Raw genomic sequence first — 17,876 nt, 5'->3', positions numbered from 1 at the left:
GTTTTCTTTCTAATGTTTATTGTTCAGTAAAGCTTCTTATTCAAAGCACTGCCAGTTTTTGAACAGTTAAGGCAAGGCTACAAATTTTGATCATTTTCTAAGCTGCTGTTACAGTGGCCAACTGGGTCAACAGGTGATTTACCACTGGGCTCATTGTCTGTCTTCTGCTGCAGTGCCTGTCCTGTCTGAAAGGCACATTGTTTATGCTGAGGACACTTCAGCCTGCTGGGAATGGGAACTTGGCCCCAACAGCGCCTGCACGGATGGAACCGTGCTGTGAAGTGCAATCCCTTCCCTACAGGCTGTAAAACCCAGGTCTCACAAAGCTGCTCTTCAAAGGCCAGGAATCCCCAAACTGGGGCCTGCATTGATCGGTGCTAACAGTGAGAAACGAGCAGAGCATCCACAATTTCAATATTCCTTTGGTTTTCTAATGGACTGATGGGGAGAGGAGCCAAAGCAGTGTGGGGCCCTGCCCCTGCCCGTGTGCATGGGAGAGGAGAAACCCAGCTGCACAACGACCCAGGAGCAGAAACATGATGTATGAGCACTCTGCTCGTTTGCACAAGGCAGCAGTGGAACACTAACTTGTTTCCATGGCAACCCGAAAAAGAATTACGGCTTTAAAACTGACTGAATGGTAGCCCCATGAAAAAGTAAAGGGCAGACCATATCTTTCTAAAATATAATTTAGTACTAAGTCACCTGAACAGTATTAGCTAAAAGGATTTTAGCTCTAGACTTGGGAAGTGACCCATTTGGGATACGGAGTGTTAGGTTTTTCTAATGGTGTGCCTGAGATCTGAAGGGCCTGGCGGAAACACCGTGGTGTACAGCATAAAAGAAGAGGAAAATACCTTTATGCCTGAAATCTCTTACTGGAAAAACAAGAAATTATAGAGAGTGGAGGGGAGTGGAATAATCTGATAGGAAACTGGCACTTTTGTAAAGACATGGGAACACATGTGTTGAGTGCCTGGTAAAAAAACACCCGGGGAAGGAAGGGGAAATCTGGCGAAAATTAAATAATCCCTAGGTTGAATAGGGGGAAGCTTCTAAATTTAGCCTGGAGACATGTCCAGTTAGACTAGGAGGCCAGAGTCTGCCTCTAGCATTATCCTGCCCTCTGAACACTGCTCAAATCTAATCCTGAAGTCCCTAAGCATTTCAGAAAGTTTTTTAACAGAAAAAACTCCCATTAACTGCAGCAAGAGTTGAGAAAAATGCTCAAGATTTGGTCTTCTCTGTGAAATCAGGGCTGAGGAGAGGGGAAGGGGAGAGTAATTTGTATATGCACGATGATATTTTTTACACAATAATACTTAAAAGAAAAAAATCAAATTTATTATGGTTGAAAAATTTTGGAAAGCAAGAATCTAAATTTACTGTCAGACAGTTTTCTTTGCAAACCAATAAAAATTAGATCCCAGCAAAGTCCCACATCCATCAGTCACAAAGAGCACCAACCAACATTTGGAAAGTGGTTGGAACAATGCAGAGAGGCAGATCTGGAGCTCAGATAACTGCACTGTTCAGGGTTTCGTCAGTTAAATCTCATTGCAAATTACAGAAAACCTTATTTTACCAAGAAATATGGCCAGTACAGTATTGAGAACAGTGTCATGTCATAAAAATAGACTTTCTCTCAGGAGTAGAGGCCGTTCAGCTCCTCCCAAGCCAAACGTGGCTGTGTGAGTTGTGCTGAAATCTGGGTGCCCCTGCTCTCTCTCAGTGGTTTACAAAAAGCAGCTGTCTGTAAAAACTCATTAAAAAGACTTGTTCAAAAATAAGTACGAGAATTGACCTTGCTTTCTAGAAACAGCCACAAGAAGGAATTATTTCTGTGTTTGGGTAAATGAGACCTTCGATCTGCAGCCCCTTTTTTCCTTTTCCCAGCAGAAGCCTGCAAAAACCCATTGCTTTTGAGTCTTAGCAACACCAGTGTCCTGATTCTCAAGAATGATCAACACTGTTAATCCCTTAGGCTGGGATTTTCAAAAGAATCTCAAAAGAAAAACCTCAGTGAAAGAAATAAGCACTCTTGGCACCCTGGCCATTCCTGTTTGTGGGCCCCAGCAGGGGAGAAGCCCAAGGCTGGAGCTGAGTCCCCAGTGTGCAGGATACCTTTGCCCTCTTCTGGGAACACTCTCTTAAAACATCATATTAAGGTATAGGTTGAAACAAATCACGAGTGTGTTTAATAACGTATAAAACAGCTTAGTAAAATTGTCATGAAAATTTAAAAGCTTGGGCAAAAACCCTACACCTCTGCCATTTATACTGATGACAATGATAATGAAAAAAATAATGATGTTTTAACTCACCCATCAAAAAAATTTATTCACCCTGAGAGAGTAGAAATGTGCAAAGCTGGTGGAAAGATATACTTACCTTGAATTTATAAACTGCTCCTCAGATAAAGAAATACAGGATGAGGAGTCGCCTCATTTACATTCATTCATTCACCCTTGGCCGTTTTTTCAGCCAAGTGGATGCAAATTCTTTGAAGCCATTAGAGCTGACAAGAGAGAAGCCCTAAACCTGAGCCTGGTGTCACTGTCCACACATCCAAGGCAATGGTGCTTCCCTGTGCACCCCGACTGCCAGGGAACACCCTGGGCACCCCCACAGCACTCTCCAGGCACCCACTGCAGCCCATCCAGTGGCTGAAGTGTGAAGGAAGGCGTCAGGACCAGAGGTAAGAAATATTTCCGTGTGGGAGTGGTATGGCTGCCTTACATAAGACTGCTTAACAATCCTTCTGCTTAATATAAGATGAACAATTTTCCTCACTTCAGTAGCTGCATGGCAGATGAAATACTAGAAATTAGGTGATAATTACTAATCTGGGAAGGCAATTCCAATGCACATGTTTCTTGCTGGTTGATGTCCAGAGAAGTTCCATATCCTGAACTAGAGATTTTCCATCAGTTGGGTATAAAACATATAAAAAACCCAACCAAACAAAAAAAGAGATTATTTACCCTTGAATTCACATGCTGAAAGACCCTGAAGGAACAAAAAGCAGCAGGGGAATCAAGCAATAAGGGTTGTGGTGAGGAGATCAATTTCACAAGGAAGATGTTTCTATTTTGGAATTGTTTCATATCACAGGAGAGGCCCAAGCTGGTCAACTTGCCTGGACACAGCAGAGCAGAAGTGATACTTGAGCAGGCCATAAAGAAGAAAGCTTGGCTGGATAGGGCACTTCCCTTTTATAGGGCAAAGCACAGGCATTTGCAATCAAAGCACACACATGGGCATTCAGCCTGAGATTTACTGAAGACAGAAGTGTAATGAAAAAAAGAGAGAGGACACACTGAGCTGTGTGTGGCTCAGTTTTGTGGACAGTCACAGCTTCAGGAAATGGAGGTATGAGTAAGGACTTTGGGGAAGGTTGCTGTGCTACAAGACGTATCCCTCCAAGTGTTTATGTCTGCCCGTTCCTAGCCGCAGAAAAAGCAAAATGAAACTCTTCTTCTATGACCTTGTCTGGCATTAGCCCCTGAGCTCACCTGGCTGCCAGAAGTATGCTTCAATGTAAACAGACACACATATTTAGCATTTAGCCACATCAGGCCTAAATTCAAGCTTTTTATCCCTGTGGTATGGTGAACTTAGGCAATTTGCCACTGCAAAGAATGAGAATCCCACCAGCAAATTGCTCCTCGCAGCGCCCAGCAGCAGACCTTGTAAATGACTATGATTGAATTTATTCTAAATTAATTCAGAAGCGTGTGGGATTTTAAGACAGAAGAACTGATCACTGTGCAGTTAATTGGGCCTGCCCTCTTAGCCCCACGCCCTGTCAGCCCAGCTAAGCAGCTGTCCCAGCAAAGGGAGCGGGGACGCCGAGGAGGCCAGCAAAAAGCCCTGACAAGAATTTAAATGAAATCAAATTGTCAAATTCTTTGCTCCATTGCTTTTGTTGGGGTTAGGTCTGCAGAGAGCTTGAACCAAATGCCAAACACAAGCAGAAGAGCAAGCTCAACTCGTGTGGCATTTCCCCTTTGCCATCTCGGGATGCTCCTGCTCTGGGCTCCCTGGGAAGCAGCCTGCAGGTGCTCAGCTCTGCGCTGTGGAGCCGCTGGCAAAATGTGTCTGCTCTTACCTCTGCTGGGGGTTCTCTCAACAACAGAGCTTTGGGGTCCATTGACCCTGCTGGGAATGAGGACTGAGCAGAGCAAACCACCCTCAGCATCCTCCTCTCCCGTGCCCGGTGCCTCCTGGCCGCTCACACTCTGCAAGCTGGGGGCTGCTGGGTGTTGGGAAAGAGATCCCTAATGACAAAGAACTCCTGCAAATCCCACAGAACTGCTGGGGTGTGACAGATGGAGCAGCACCGAGGTGTGCACGGCAGGAAAGCGTCAGGCATTTGGGAATGCTGGCTGTCAGAGAGACGAGTGCTGGGCAGGGGAGCTCTGCCAGCCCCCCAGGGGCCGCGGTGCTTTATGTGCTCTGCACTCCTGTAACGACCTGCCCAGCAGAGCCTTTAAAACAAATTATGGATGATAAAGCAAGAATCCAAGGTAAATTTTCAGAGCTGATGAGTGAAAAACAGCTCACATCTTTATGTGCCGGCTGAGCACATTTAGGGGAGAGCCACTGGGGTGCAATAAACATGATTCCACACGGTGTCACTTTTAAGAGTAAAACTTCATAATCCTTGGCAAATTCTGCATCCTAAAAAGCAGGGTTTAAAAAGTCACCACATGCTGAAACACCTCCTCCCTCCAGGAGGCCATTTCTGCTCAGGTAACTCCTCTGGTGGGGGGCTTTGGCTGAGCCACTCTCACCTGCTGCGTGAGGACAGCGAGAGCAGGGCAGGGTGGGCAGCCAGGAGGGCGAGGCAGGGCTGCATGGAGCTGGCCCACAGACCAGCACCCAGCCCTGCAGGGCTGCCACCCCACTCCGGGCTCCCTGGCTTGGGGGGCACCATAAGTGCAGTCCCATTGTGAGCCGTGCTCATGCGGCTCTTTGCTACTGACTCCTCAGGCGTGGCGTTCACAGGGACTAGGATCAATTAAATATTCTAGAATCCTTAATTTTTAGGCAGCAGCTCATCCTACACTAATTAGTGCAAATGGGGGGGTGGGGAGAGGGTGGAGAAAGCAGAGCTTAAACACTACAGTGACAGATGCATTTTATAGGATCTAATGATTCATTCTGAGACACAATCATCTTTTCAAATACTATTACCAGCTACTGTTCAGGGACTGCCTGTTTTCAGGGCTGTGCCCATCACAGGGCAGATCCAAACACGATTGGAGATATTGCAAAGACTTAAATGCCTTTGATGTGGGATATAGCTGACACGTTAAGAGATAAACCTAATTAAATTCTTGGTTACATGGAATATATGTGAATACAGGTACATAAAATGTTTTGTGAGGTGACTGTGATGTTGGTTCAAACCCAGCTGCCATCTGTGATTGTTGGGGAGCCATTGCTGAAGTTTCTGCTCAAAAAAAGGCAAGATTTACAGATAACCCTTCACGCTTTTGGCTGCTCTGTCCATTCTGTGAGATGTTCCAGCAGCCAGATGTGGCAGAGTGTGCTGAACACCCATCTCTTGCACACCAGGGCACCGTTACAGAGACTTTTCAGACATGGACTCAGCTAAAGTATTGAATTATTTTTGAAGATTTTAACCATATTAGAGAAATCTATTATTTTCTTACCCACTTTTCAGATGTGATTCTTGTAGACTCTAGCAAAGCACTCTTTAGGGAACAAAATCCAGAATCCTCAGAATAGAGCTGCTCTGTAAAATCTGTTGATCAAACAGAGATTTCAGCTCAGGAATCCAGATCTTCTCCAGTCCAGTTATCATTTTACTTTCTCTCCCTTGCCAGTAGTCTGGAGGTGTTTTGTGTGCAATAAGAAATAGGCCACAATCAGGTCTGTTTCTCCAAAACACTGCACAAGTGATGCCTCACCCTTAGTGTATCTCAAACACTACTAGGGCTCTATATCAGAGCCCTTCAAAATCCAGAAAGATAATTTAGCCAGCACTTCAATTTAAGTGACAGGAAGTTCATTTCTTTCATTCCATTCTTTATTAACAGGAACTCTTAGATGGCATCAGACCCCAAATCCACTTAGTCCAGCTTGTTATCTGCAGCAACAGCAAGCAAGAGCTGAACAGAAGAGAAGGTGGAAGCCAGAGGCCATGGGTTTAATGTGTCATCACACAACTCTCCTCATAATTTCCAATAAAAAGACAAAGACTCAAGCCAGCTCTAAGGAAAGCTGCTATTCCACAAAAACAAGCATCCTCCCAAGGTGGAAATTCCACATCCAGAGCCTGCCTTGTTTGCCGGGTGGCAGCTGGGCCCAAAACAACTTTGGCAAATGCAATGTAATGCACTTAAGCTGGTCTTTCCTCCAATTTCATCTGCAGTGATAATTAATGAATGTGACAAGCACCAGACGCTCTCTCTTTGCATCGTCTCTGAGTGATTTGCCACACAGAGGGCATATCACTGCCTGAACACCTCGCCTACCACTGTGGTGAATATTTATACAGATTTGTCACCATGAGCTAGCATGATGTTGCAGTAATCATTAATCTGCTATCTAGTGTTTAATTGCTCTTATCTGCTGCTGCAGAGAAAAGGAGCAGTTCATTAGGCAGGAGCGGTTCACTGGCAGCATCCCTGCTCTCGCTCTGGCCTGGAGCCGGAGGGTGTTGAACCCCACTCCCTCCCTTCTGTGGCCGTAAGGATCCATAGTCTGGGATCAGCACACTTGTGCTGGAAATCTGCTGGCTTTTGGGGTGTCTGTGGCATCCCCCATGCCGGGGTGGGGCTGGGCAAGCAGGGCTCTGGGGGCAGCAGGCTCCAGGTCAGTGCAGTACTGACCATACACCTCCCCAGCACTCTGGCCAAACCTCTGGCTCCGGTCCAGCCTTGCCTTTGCCCCAGCCTGCCCAGCCTCATCCCCCGTGTCCCTTGGCCCTGCTTTCCCCCTCAGCTTCCTGATGCATCACCCTGACCCCCGAGGACCTGGCTCATGGCAAGCCCAAACCATGAAGGGCTACCGGATGAGATTGGCTGCCGGCTCCCACTCTTCATGCTAGGAATGTGAAGTATGTGCCTGCCAAAAATAACACTACCACATACACAGATACAACTTAGCCATCAGAGAGGAAAAACCCAGCAGCTTCCCAGCAAGAGCTGTGGGTACAGCTCTTCTGGAACAGAAGGAGCAGAGAAATGTGATATCTCCATAACCAACTTTTCTCTGCTGCATGCTCCAAATGACACCTTTTGCTCAGAGGCCCTTAGGCACAAAGAATCAGGGTTGCTGGGATGTATAAAATAATATGTTTAGTTTTGGGGTAATAATATGTCTTTCAAATGAGAATGGTCTATTGCTGCAAGCTTCAAAGAAGCAGCCAGTGCACTTTTAAAAGCCCAAATAAGCATTTTATGATGCAAACAATAAATCTGTCAGTAAAGATACTTGTAAGTCAAGTAAATACAGCTGTTCTCTTATGTGAGTAGCTAGATATTATTTCTGTGGGAAAAATTCTGCCATTTCTTAATAGCAAGCAAAGAAAGAGGGAAAAACGGGGAGGTAAAAATGTGGGGAGTTTTTTTTACCCTGTGGAGCAGTGAGCTGCAACCAGAGGTGGAGTGGCTGGGGATGGGCTCTGGCAGCAGCTCTTCAGCACCAGAAAGGTGTGTGGTGGGGGAAGAGGGTGTGCAAGCTGCCACTCCCCGAAAACACAGACTGTTTGCTCCATATGAGCATCAGCTGGTCTTTCAGACCAGCTCCTTTGCAAGTTGCTAATTCCTCAGGTTTGTGACAAATGTCAAAACGCAGGTGTGGTATGAGATTCACCTCTAAGGGACAATTTAACACTGGCTTAGCTAAATAACAGTTCAACAGTAGCCAGGAAGACCCAACTATGTGGCCCCAACCACAATAATTTCCAAAGCTGAGAAGAAAAGAGAGGAAAGGAACTAACACCCAGGCCCTGGAGCTGGGAATAAGCAGCCAGAGAAGGTTCATGCTGACAGCAGCACGAGGGCCTGTGCTGGAGCAAGTGTGTGGTGGAGGAATGGGCACTCCCATGGTGACAGCACTTTGTACTTGGGTGTGCAGTGGCCCACAGACACAGAGCAGTGCGCTCTATCATCACAGGATGGGAGCTGGCAGGAGCTAAGCAAAGCTGGCATGCACATGCCTGTATGACTCTGGAAGTCTCATGTGCTTTGTAGTTCTGACAATTAGAAATCAATACTGATATTTTTATGAAGATATTATTTTGTAATTCCAGATCCCAAATGAGACCCTTGCAGTATTATGGATGAGAAATAGAAGATTCCCAAAAGTCATCTTAGAGGATCTGAACCCTGTTGTTTCAAGTGGAGGGATGTACAAAAAGCCATACAAAAACCTTCCTGCTCAATACCAGACTGCAAGATCAGCTATAAAACTGCAGGATCAAAGGTCTGTCTAGCTCAGCATCCTGCTGCTGGCGTGGGCTGACATGTAATACTGAAGGCATCCTGCAAGGGCAGGATGGTCCTGGACAGTCTCCCTCCTGTGCTGTCCCCCTTCTAGACAGTGCTCCTGACTTCCACTGTCAGTGTTTCAGCATTTCCTGAGCCACCAATTGCCTTCAGACCACAGCATGCAGCTGTACCTGTACCCTTTATGCCTGTGTTTACATTCCATTTGGACCCACACACAAATGGCAGCCTCAGGTCCCACACTGTGGTTGTGTGTTACATCTAATGAGACGTGCAGAAGAAAGATGCAGTTTCTCCTCTAACTCGTACCAACAGCCTGGTGAGCATGTGCTTTGCATTCCCAATGATTAGCCCTTCAGCTGGGCCTGGAGTCCAGCTGGACTCTCCCAAGAGATGCTGGGAGAACAGGGCAGTGTCCTGGGCTGACCACTGCAGGCTGCCCCTGCCTACCCAACTGCTCTCATCACCTCCTCGGCAAGACAGGAGAGAAACCAAGATGGAAAAGTTGTGGGTTGAGATAGAAAAAGGAGATCTCTTACCAACTTCTGTCATGGGCAAGACAGATTTGACTTGGGGAACATGAATATAATTTCTTGCCAGCCAAAACAGAGTTGGACAGAGAGAACCAAAGACATCAACCCTTCTTCCCTGTTTCAGTGTCACTCATCCAGAACTGGCCAGAAGCTGTGGCTGGTGAAACCCAGATCACTGGCTAATGTCCTGAGACAGGCAGCTGCAGGAGCAGAGTTTGGGGATTGGGTTTCCTTTGTTGGGCATATTCTTTTTAATTTCTAAAGGTGTCTGGTGTTTAATGACCTCCTGCCCTCCTCTCCCAGCTCTCTCCCCCAGAGCTGACTTTGCTGAACTCCCAGCATAAACACCAGCCCTTGGATTGTCATCAGGAGGTTTTCTCAGGAAAAGCCACTTTCACTGGCAGAGCATATAGGGATTTATGTTGGATTGCAAAGGAATGATAAATCATATCATTATAATTACAGAAACAGGCTTATTCTGTGGATTTTCCCCTCCTGCCACCATCCCCTCCCAACCAGCTCCAGCTGTCCCTCGTTCTCCTTGTGCAGTCTGGAGGAGACAACCAGGGCTGGATGAGTTTGTGGAGGGGGTTCCCAGAAATTAGGCTTTAGCACAAGTTTATTCAGGATTAGTCTGCCTGTAACTGCATGTGCTGCAGGGTTTGTTCCTTCAGAACAACTCTGGAATAATTAAATCATAAGAGAGAGGAGAAGGTGTGGAGTTAAGTGAGCTTCGGATGTGTGCTGGTCCTACACCTTTTTGCAGCCCCAGTGATCCCTAAACTGGATCTGCAGCTGCCCAGCCTGGGGCAGCAGGCAGACACACTCAGTGCCCACTGCTCCCAGATCCTCTGATGTGCTGATGCTTCAAAAGGAAAAGAGGAGACAATGACAACTCACTTCCATCAGGAAGCAATTCTCTTCATGTGGTTCTGAATTGTGTCTGCAACAAAGAAATCCCATCACAAAGCAGCTTTAAGCACAATGAGCAACACAGGAGATAGAGAGAAATAATCAAACACAGACTGATCTACTGCAACTCTTTCAGGCATGCTCTGTTAGGGAGAAGCCCGGGTAACAAATTATCATAATTTTGAAATCTAAAATTGAGGTATCCTACAAATATTTCCTGGTTACAGTTCTTGTCAGCAAACAAATAGTAGTTAAAATCTCCAATTCCATCCTCTTCATTTGCTCACTGGTCTTTCAACTGAACAAAAATTTGAGTTGGGTTGTGCCTCCTGTCTGTAGTTTCCACCCAAAGATAGTAATTTCTGAAGAGGTTCAGAAAAATCAGGATAGCAGCTTTTGAGTTGTGTGAGGGAAGGGAAAAAATATGCTTTTCCCATATGTTGTGATTGAAATGTTGCATTTGCATAAGTCAAAACCAGCTGTAGCTATAAAATTTTTAACTTAGCTTGATTTATTGCCCTTCTTGAGGAAGGAAAAACAAAAGATGTCTCAAGAACGAACCGTTCAGTGGATTTTGAGTTAGGACATGAATGGTTACGTCTGCCATATGTGCAACTGCAGTATTTTCTAGTGGGGTTTTCTCAAAGCTCTTGAACAAAAAGCTTTTAGCCTGCATGGCACACATGGATCCAGGAGTTCTAGATAAAGATGACAGCCTTAAAGGATACTCAGCATTAGTCTGCTCATAGAAATAATACTGCCTACAATTGTTTATTTTTCAGTAGTGCTTAAATGCTACACAGTCATTTGGCTTCAGGCTAAGAAGCCACTGAAATGGACTCAAAAGTTTGAGTGTGACATGTCACACACCCTGCCCCAAAGATCTTGAACTATTAAAAGCAGATACATGGAAGAGTATGCCAAATAAGATGGGAGACCTATCAGGGAACTCAGCACCTGAGTGACACCATTTCCTGTACCAACAGGAACCATTTCATAATTTCTGTGAAAGAAGCATACTTTTCCCTCATATTTTTTTGTGTTGGGCCTTGAATTTTAGTTCCCTCTCCCCTAAGAAGACAAGAGTTCCGTTTTTCATCTTAGATGCAATAAGGTGCACTTTGGAACTGGTGCTCCTTTCCCCTCCTAAAGTACTGTCAGAGGAGTCACCCTGCACGTAAGAGATTCTATCTTGTTCCTCTCTCCCTGGCATTGCAGTGAGATAGGAAATAAAGCTTTACTGCACAGCAGTAGAAATTTGGTCCTGGTGAAGCAGGAGACAAACATTTCCATGCGTTTTGGTGGGGTGAGCAAATCACACAGAAATGGCTGAGTCATTTTACTCGTCTCTGTGGAGTGCTTTGACTTCCATAAGGAGGCAGGTTCAGGAGTGCAACATATGCATTTGTTTACCTGTGCACTAAAAAGTTTGCCTAATGTTTTTCAGCTCTACCACTTGGTCTAAAGAAAGATCTCATCACTGCCTACACACCCTGTCCCACCTCTGTCCTTCAGGGGCTGCAGCAAAGTGCCAGTTTGTAACCAGTAGGAGTCAAAGGTGGACACTGGGATAATGCTGAAAGCAGGGGTTAAAGAATGATACAGTCATTGTCAGCAGGAGGATTATAGAATCACAACCTGAGCAATTTCAAAGAGGGAAGCAGCCCATCTCATGGTTCTTAAAGACAATATGAGGTTAACGCCGAACTGAACGAAGCCACACCGAGCTCCGGTGGCAGAAATGTGGTGCACTTGTCCTTGTGGTGGGTCAGGCTTTGACAGCCCTTGTCACCTCATTGTCTCAAAGACTTCTTCTGCAAATAAAATCCTGCTGAGGTTTGAAAAGCAGTTGGGGTCTGCATGAGAACTTTTGGCTGTCCTCGCTGCAGTGCTCAGGGTACACAAGGCACACACGATTGGTCCTGGGACTGCAGCAAGTGCAACTCTATTTGGGTTTCTGTTCCCCACCCATGCTCTGCAGGTTTTGCTTTTGCTGGCAAAAGTTGTTTTCTCAGTGTCAAAAAATGAGCCAAAGTCTACAGTGCAAAATGATTTTTTTCACCTCTCTCACCTTTCCGTGGCAATTGGCAGGATTTGCAGGTTTCACATTACGTGTCGAGCTGCTTCCAGAGGCTCCAAACTCCCAGACTCTTAAAAATCAATGAGCTAGACACAGTGAAAGCTCAGGAATTTCTTGCTTCATCACGTACCACACAGCATATAACGGTTTTTAAAAGAAAGAAACCAATACAGGTATACAAAAACCTACCCAGAATTACAGCTCCTCTACATTTTGGAGGGCTGAAATTTTGGGTAACTTGACAATGTGTCTACCTGCATTAAGGCCAGATCTCATCAACATAGAGTTTACCAGGTAGGAGCTGTATGTGGGGAAGAGGTAGCAAACATACTCCTAGTTTTGTAGCTTTCCTCAACATTTTGGATCTGTGGCTTGAGTGGAAATGAGAGAATCTGACAGAAATAAGTGATATGACTATAAATGACTGATATCAGCATTGCTTTGTCAGCATAGAAGACCCACTTGTGCTGGAGGAGAGTTCTGGGCAGGATCACAGTAACAGTGGGACCAGGGGGAAAAAAAATTAAAACCAATAAAATAAAATAAATAAACAAAAATTTATAGAAATAATCTAAATACATAAAAATAAATATTAAAACCTAAAAATTAAAAAAAAAAAAAAGCATTATGATCTGTGAAATAGAACAGTCTACTCTGTTCAAAATAATCTTAAGTAGATTTCAGACATGAACTTCATAGCAAAGAAAAGTAAATGACATTACTTGGGAGCACTGAGCCTGGCCAGACCAAGATCTCCAGGGAGCTGGGGTCCCCCCTGCCTGAAGAACACTCCCCTCTGTACCCACTGGAGAAGGACCTGGGGGTTTCCTGACTGCCTTTCTCTTCTGATACACTGGGAAGGGACAGGATAATCAGTGTGCAAGTGACTTGAAAAAAACCCCCAATGGCAGGCAGGAAAATGCTTATTCATCCACCTAAAAAAGAAAATCCCAGCAACCTCTTTCAATAAAATCTGTTTTCCTCTTGGTGGAATAATGAATCACCGTTTATTTACATATGGGAAGTAGCACCTTACAGTAAATGGATGCAAGTGGGGACTAATTTGAAAGTGTCACTTTGTGAAGGGCACTGGTAACATTTGTGAAACATTCCAGTTTTTGACCATCTGGCAATGTTGAGGGCTAAGCTAATGTATAAACCTTGAGAGACCCCATTTGTAGCAAGAACTGCTTTAGACTTCAAATTTTAATGGAGTGAGATCTCAAATCAATGCCACCCTAATAACGCAGAATGGATTTGGGCCAGGACACAGTGCTGTTTATACTGGCTTTCTCTGAAAGGCCAGAATTACAAATACAGAGGATAAATCTTTCTCTCCTAAATTGAAAAAGATCTATTAATAATGATTGTGAGCCAAGAGAAAAATCTAGACGTCTCTAGAGACAAAGGAACTGGCAAATACAACCGGGAGGTCATTAGCTTAAGCTTTGCAATTGCTGTCCAAAGGGGCTCTCTTTCAAACCTGTCAGGAAATTCTTTCAGCTGTTCAAAAAGTGTCTGCTCGGGTATTGCAAAAGTCAGAGTCATACCCAAAGAAAGGACACAGGGAGGAAGACGTGAAATTTAGCAGTGAATCCGAACCCGAGTCTGATGATTTAGCATGTGAGGAATAATTTGGGGAGGCAGTTGGCCTTGTGGGTGCTGGAGAAGTGTGGGAGCTGAGCCCGGGGCTGAATCTCCAGTGCCGGGGCAGGTCTGTGCCCTCGCCTGCCTCAGTTTCTCCGTGGCAGAGCAGGAGCAGTGACAGCGACCTTGGGAAGTCTTTCCCTTGACTCCAGCGCACACCACAGATGGAAAGTGCTTGCAAAGGGAAAGTGCCACTATTTTGGGCTGAGGGAGGTGAGGCTCTGAGCAGCTGAGCGACTTATCTGCAGGCACACAGCGAGGCAGAGCAGCGCCAGGAATAGCACACGGGTCTCTCGGCTCAACAGCAACAGATAATGCTTAATAAAGAATTTAAAACAGCAATTAAGGGCGCACTCCTACCAACTCTACGTTAAATGAGGAATCCCCTGGCCTCCTTGGGAAGAAAATACTGCTCAGAGTGAATTAGGGGTGCAGACCTGGGACCTAGAGGACTGCTTTGGATGAACAGTGTCACTTGAAGTGTTTTAGCAAGCGAAAACCACAGTCAGTGCTGAGGATTAAGACTTGAAAGTAAGTGCTGACGTACTGAGGTCCTTGGAAATTTTGTCTGTGAGGAAATCTACTGTATAATTAAATTTGCAGTTTCCTTAGTGGGACCATCATTTCCTTCCACGAACAAAAAGATAAATTTCTTAGATATTCTGTCATGGAGTCTTCTAATGTAATGAGGCTTGACAGACTGAATAAGTAACTCAGCAGCTTTTAAGAATAATCTTTTTGATAGCAGTGATTCCCTGAGATGATAACCTTCCTAAAGACAACTAAGGAGTCTAGCAATGAGCTGAGAAGCGTGGTTTCGCCAGCCACAGAGGAATTGCAGTCATGACCTTGTCCAGACTCTCTGACAGGATTTTGGCAATGACTGCAGGAATTGGAGGCTCGAGAGGAAACGCAAACTTCCTGGTCAAAATGCCAGCAGATAAGTAATTCAGCGGGAGTCCCCGGGCGGCACTGGAGGGGTGAGGATGCCAGCACTACATTCAGATGAGATGAGAGCAGTGGTGTCATCAGGAACGTGTCCCACACCTGGGGCAGCCTGAGAAGAAGAGGTTGTTCAGAAAGACCTTCTCTGACATATGGCTGTGACAAAATACCTGTAAATCATTTTATTCCTTCTGTGATGCAAGTTAGCCAACAACTTTTAAAAATTAACCTATTTGTAGGTTAGAAGAGATCAAAGAATTCTACATTTTCTTCCTCTGGTATGTCCCATTTGTATTTGCCATTTATATGGGCAGGGCTGCTGCCCTTCAGGCACCAAAGCAATGGTTACCGGTTTTACTGTTGGGAAAACCTCACTGCAGTTTTTTTAAAATTCTAATTTATTCAGACTGGATGAGCAGCCTTAAGTCTTTGAGTAAGAAGGTTTAGCAGCCCAGGTTTTTCTTTTATGGGATTTAATTATAGACAAATTCAAACCTGCTCACTGTGTCCACCAAACTAATCACAAATATGAGTCAATAACAGGACAGAAATCCTTCATCAGTGGGTGTATGTGAGGTTATGGGGTTATGAAAATATGGGGCATGGGGTTCCCACAATGGCCTTTTAGTTCACGAGTAATTCATGGCTACAGACAGAAACCAAACTGCCCTGCATCTCTTCTGCTTCTCCTCTCCCCGGCTCACTTCAAGGCCACACCAAGAGGCAAAGCACAGGGATGAGTGTATCCATGTTCCTCCACATCTAAAGCACCTGGTGGGAGGTGTTTCTCTGCAAGCACAAACTAGAAGTATCCATAAAGAAACAAGTCATAAAAAAAGTGTCCATTTTTGCCAGCTTATGTCCAGATTCACACACATCCTTTGGTTGTGCTTAGAGGACCCTCCTACTCTGACTTGGCCTTTGTGCCCAGAGAGGCAGCTAGTGCACTTTAGAGCATGTAAGGGTGTGTTTGGCAGAACAGGACCGTGCAGAGCACTGAAGAATGTCAGGATTAGTCAAGTTTGAATGTCCTCTCTGCTGTAACGGGAAATCATACTCCTGCCTGCATTTCAGTCCTGCTAGACAAGAAGGCTCTGCTCACTCTAGACAATCTTTCAGGGTGTGGTAGTTAAATATCCCACTGCTGAAGTTTGCACTTACAGTTCAGGGAGCAAGGAACCATGCACAAATGAGACTTTTTCCTACTGCATTTCACTTACTCTGTCTATCCTAAAGAAGACACAGTTTCCTGCATCACTATTTCTTTCCCTTTCAGAGCAAAATCAACCCTAAATTGGTCTGCACTGAACAATTCAGTACAACCGGATCTGTGAACCCTGCATCAGAAGTGCTCTGCACTGCAGCTGAGAACAGACCTTCAGGAGAGCTGATATCCAGCTCCTCAGTAGGCATTTTACCATCTGGATCCAGCTGACATTAAAAGGAGTCCAGCCCCAGATACATTTTAGAAGCTGGGTCTGAAGTCTTATGGAGCTGCCTGAATAAAGCAGCTAGATCTTGAGAAAATGGGGAATTCTCTTGTGGAATGAGGCTGGTTTGAGTCTCTATCCAGTTTTTTAAAAATCTGAATGGCTGCTGCACGTATGACAAACACTTCCAAAGCTGGTTTTCCCCTTTTGGCACCTGGTAGCTTGCATGAAATAAACAATACATTTTTTCTGCTAATTCAGTTCATGTAATAAATCTTAGTTAAATTGGAATTCCTTCAGGGAAATGAATAAAGTTACCTACATGGCTGAGTCCCAGGAGAAAATACTTCTTTACATGTGAATAGCATTTTCTAGCAGTCTGCAGTGGTGCATTCTCTTGGCAGAAGTCCTTACATAAATCACCAACTACAGAGTGTAAAAAAATGAATTTTGGTATGTTACCATAAGATTCCTGGCAAATGTACATGTGAGAGAGTTAATTCATGTGCCTTGGCAGCTACCTAGTGATAAAGAATGAAAGATAGGGTCACAACAAGGGCCCTCAGGAACTTCAGAGGGACAAATGGTGCTCTGATCACTGCAAAGCTACTTAGGGATAAGGAAAAAAAAATTGTCAGCAAATTTCTGTAAGCCAGAAACACACTCCAAGAAAATATGAAACATTTCTGTAATCTCATCCTGCCAGAGCATGAAGGATTCAGATTTAAGCCTGAATGTCCCAAAAACACAGAAGAGTGAATTTGAACTGAAAGCAACTTCGGGGCTGTGGAAAGAGACACACGACATAAAGAAACCAAACGATCCTTCCTGCCTTCTGCTCATAGTTGGAGAGCAGGAACTATGGTCATCAAACAGAAGGCAAAACATTTCTAACATCCACCAACAAACATGTGGTCACTCAACACCTCATTAGACCTTTGGGCCTTAGAGCAATAAAACACCACACAAGCCTTTTTTTTTTTTTTTCTGCAAAGTATTCACAGTCATGAATGTGATACATCGTGGAAAATGCATTCACAGTGACACCGAGGGCTTGCAGACCAGCATGTCTTAAAGCACCAAGTACTGTGACACTAATCCTAGCTTCCACTGACTGTGACAACGCTGTTTTGTCGTAGCTGCCTTCCTGTGTCCCAGCCAGAGGCAGAAGGCAGCATTAGAAGGACCTTTCAAACACTCCAAAGGGCTGATTTTGCCCTCAGGGTGAGGCAAGCCCAGTAGATGACCCTCATGCACAGCCAGCTGCAGAGCTGCACTGACACGGTTTCCCCAATGTCCTTTTGAGTCACTGCCACCAAGGAGCTCCAGCACAGTTAGGGATGAGTGATCTGCTGTTCCTGCACCACCACGGCACGCCAGATGTGCAGGGCATTGTTGTGGGGATATATGGGAGCACAACGGCCCCTCTCTGGCTCCACCAGCAGTTGGCTGCCCATATGGTGGTGGCACACACCCCATGCTGATGGATGCTCAGCAGATGCTCTTCAAGAGCTAAATAATGCAAAAAGAGGCTGGTGTGAGCAACATACAGCCCTCACACTCCAGGCTCTGCTCACAGCCAACAAATGCAGTAAGTTGGAGAGGAAAGGGGATGCAGTTCTAAAAAGAAAAGAATAGTCTTAAAAACCCCAGTCCAATTCACCTTTCAGCATGTTAAAAAAAGGAGTTCCAGGTGCTGCTGAAGAGAGATTTTTACTTTATTAACAAAGTTCTGCACCTTCATGAAAAATATTTATTTTAAGAAAATTTCTTACTTAAATTAAAGAAGTTCTTAGCCTTCAGGAATTTGTCTACCTTTATCTGGACTGTACTCATGACACCCATG

General features: G+C 45.0%; 1 long non-coding RNA gene across 3 annotated transcripts in view; it reads right to left on the bottom strand.

Annotated features, from left to right (window-relative positions):
* Positions 1-17,876, bottom strand: part of LOC138118549 (uncharacterized) — a 308,809-nt gene that overhangs the window by 28,507 nt on the left and 262,426 nt on the right. Inside the window, exons 7-8 of one of the 3 annotated variants that reach the window (XR_011155196.1) lie at positions 16,353-16,456; positions 13,000-14,712 (exon numbers count right to left, since the gene is read on the bottom strand). The exons of 1 other annotated variant lie outside the window; for it this stretch is intronic. This is a non-coding gene — a long non-coding RNA (uncharacterized lncRNA). Of the gene's footprint in view, positions 1-12,999; positions 14,713-16,352; positions 16,457-17,083; positions 17,543-17,876 lie in introns of those variants that run through there. One more of the 3 variants, XR_011155202.1, reaches the window with a different exon arrangement.

The sequence above is a fragment of the Aphelocoma coerulescens genome, chromosome 14 (assembly GCF_041296385.1).
Source record: "Aphelocoma coerulescens isolate FSJ_1873_10779 chromosome 14, UR_Acoe_1.0, whole genome shotgun sequence".
NCBI lineage: Eukaryota > Metazoa > Chordata > Aves > Passeriformes > Corvidae > Aphelocoma > Aphelocoma coerulescens.
The sequence above is the reverse complement of the archived record's forward strand: the minus strand, read 5'-3'. Positions and strand labels throughout refer to the sequence as shown.